A 2,672-nucleotide genomic window follows, 5' to 3' on the forward strand; every position below is an offset into this window, starting at 1 on the left:
CTCCACAGCTCCTACCACACCCAGCCAGAGACTCAGCCTGGGACATGCTGGCACAGCCTCCTTGATGCCGGCATATTCTAATGTGGCCTAAGGAACAATTCAACTTTCAGAGTTTCCAAATTACCAAACATGCAAAACAAACAACCTCCACCCAGGCCAGAGCCCTGTCCCTGCACTATTGACTCCCCAACCCAGGGACAGAGGTGGGGATCCCAGGTGGGCCGGGGGCTCAACAACCACCCCTGTTCCCACTCGGGGATAGGGAGGCAGCAGTGTCCAAAAGTCCTGGTTCTCTGTCCCCGGCTCCGGCTGCCTTGAACACCGTGCTCTATTCTCTTAAGGGTGCAGGCAAACTAAAATGACCTCCTGGGGAGGCATGTCTTCGAGACTGAGCACGGCAAAAAGGTCAACATTAATTTTTAAATTATTGTCATTATTTCCATTTTTATTATTGAAACATTTCTTGTTATTTTCATTATTAAAGCACTGCATGCACAGAAAAACAATAAATGAATGAACTAAAAATGTAAGTCTCTTGTAATTGGAGTCGCTGTCAGAAACGTCTCTTGCACACATTCCTTGATTAAAAAATAAAGGAGGAAAAAAGAAACATAAACAAACGTGATTCCTCACTTTGTCCTTTGGAGGCAGCTGTTTCTGGGCAGCTTTGTTGCTGTGCTCTCCCCGGGGCCAGAGACTCACCTATCCTTGTGCTGCAGGGACCGGCTGGGGTTCACATCTGTCCTGGACACCCAGCACAGGGCCTGGTGGAGAGTAGGGTTCAGTGCGTTTGTTGGAAGCAGGGTAGGAGAGAGGGATAGAAGGAAGGGAGGGAGACCCCTCACTTACTTGTGAAAACAGAGGGACATACAAAATCCTGCAGGGATCCAGGGAGAACATCTCACTCTGCCCGGAGGGGTGGGGAAGCAGCCAGTGACACTGAGTCTTGAAGCATGACTAGGAACTTTCCGGAATTTGTAGACATCCACCAGGCAAAGAAACAAAGAGAAGGCAGGGTGAGTGCAAAGCCATGGAGGCATGAGAGAACAGGCCGTCTGGGCCTTCGCGGAGAGCCTGGGACAGCCTGGAGGAGGGTTTTGGAGGAGAGGGGATAGGAGAGGTTGAGGACATCGGAAAGGACTTCCTGAGCGGGGCCAAGGGGTTGGGACGTTATCCTCCCGATTTCGGGGAACACGCACGGGGTGCTCACCGAGCCTTGGTTGAACCAGATTAGGAGGCAGGGACCCCAGGTCCAACCACTGGAGGGGCAGCAGCCCCCGGATCCCATCCCCTGCTGGGGCCCCCAAGCAGCTACTCCTCCCCTCACACGCTCCAGCCTGGATGTTTTTCTCTGCAGTTGATGAAGTTAAAATAAGCCCTCTCTGGGGTGACTCGCAGGCATTCCAATTGGATTGGCACACAGACATCGAGCAGTTGGTGGCAGGAGCCAGGGGACCCGGAGAGCAGGTTTTCGCTGGAGGGGACATGAGCTTTATTTCCCTCTTGGTTGCTGACAAGGAAGCAGCTGTCCTTCCCTGATTATTTTTACCTCGAGTCACAGCCGCTGAAGCCGAGCCTCCCAGCGCCCATCCGCCTGCCAGGGCAAAGGTGAAGAGTCCCTCTCCCGGCCCAGCTCATCGGAGAGCCTCGAGCTCCACCTACCGCCGCCTCCACACAGGACCAAGAAACAGCCCTCTGGCTTGGATCCAGACCCTTCCACGCCAAGCTGGGGTCACCGACAGGAGGAGAGAGAGCCAGGGCAGCCTTGAAGAAGATTTGAGACCAAAAAAGGGGAAAAAAAATTTCATAACCAGTTCCCCTCCTCTAACACACTAGCTCCTTCCTTTTTGTTTTACCTCTGACTTTTAGTTTGATGAGACTAAACCTGAATACCACTTTACTGTTACCTAAGCACTTCGAAGTCCGTCATGTCATTCCATCCTTGAAAAGCCCAACAGGTGGGGGACTTCCCTGGTGGTCTAGTGGCTAAGACTCTGCGCTCCCAATGCAGGGGACCCGGGTTTGATCCCTGGTCAGGGAACTAGACCCCACATGTCACAACTAAGAGTTCACATGCTACAACTAAAAGATCCCACAACTAAGACCCACACAGCCAAATAAATAAATAAGATTTTTTTTTTTCAAAAAACACGGGAAAAAAAAGAAAAGCCCAACAGGTGGGTGTCATTAGATCCATCTTACAGCTGAGGAAACTGAGGCTCACAGGGGAAGTGGCTTGCCTGAAATCACACAATAACAGAGTGGGAGAAATAGGATTGGAACCCCAGTCTGTCCCACTTCAAATCTTGTACACCATCCACTGTATTTTCAAGTCTTTGTCCATGTATCAGTTAGTAATGCTCTCAGCAGCAGCTAACAACAATACTTTAAATAAAATGGGGGTTTATTTTCGTTGTGTACCAAAAGACTGGTAGCAGGTTGTTTCCAGGTTGGGAGGCAGCACAATGATGTCATGGACACAGGGTCTTTCAATCTTGCTGCTCCACCATCCTTGATAGGTTGCCTTTTAACATGCTTGCTGCCTCACTGTCACAAGGAGGCTGCTGCGGCTCCAGGCATCTTGCCTAAATTCAAGGCAGAATGAGCATAGAGGGAGGGGATGGTGAAAGCTGTGAGAATCCCATTTATCAGTAAAGCAACATATTTCCCTG

At 50.6% G+C, this 2,672-nt stretch overlaps 1 long non-coding RNA gene across 3 annotated transcripts; it reads right to left on the reverse strand.

The window, feature by feature from the left end:
• Positions 1 to 456: 456 nt before the first annotated feature.
• LOC114485385 (uncharacterized) lies at positions 457 to 1,630 on the reverse strand. Of its 3 annotated transcripts, none has more exons than XR_003678839.2 (4): positions 1,328 to 1,542; positions 850 to 964; positions 703 to 764; positions 457 to 578 (listed from the first exon to the last, which is right to left on the reverse strand). It is a non-coding gene; the product is annotated as an uncharacterized lncRNA (long non-coding RNA). The 3 variants fall into 3 exon arrangements; XR_003678840.2 differs by lacking the exon at positions 1,328 to 1,542 and adding an exon at positions 1,550 to 1,630 and having other exon boundaries at positions 460 to 578; XR_003678838.2 differs by lacking the exon at positions 1,328 to 1,542 and adding an exon at positions 1,211 to 1,321 and having other exon boundaries at positions 466 to 578.
• Positions 1,631 to 2,672: the final 1,042 nt, after the last annotated feature.

Source organism: Physeter macrocephalus, unplaced genomic scaffold (assembly GCF_002837175.3).
Source record: "Physeter macrocephalus isolate SW-GA unplaced genomic scaffold, ASM283717v5 random_1279, whole genome shotgun sequence".
In the NCBI taxonomy this organism is placed as follows: domain Eukaryota; kingdom Metazoa; phylum Chordata; class Mammalia; order Artiodactyla; family Physeteridae; genus Physeter; species Physeter macrocephalus.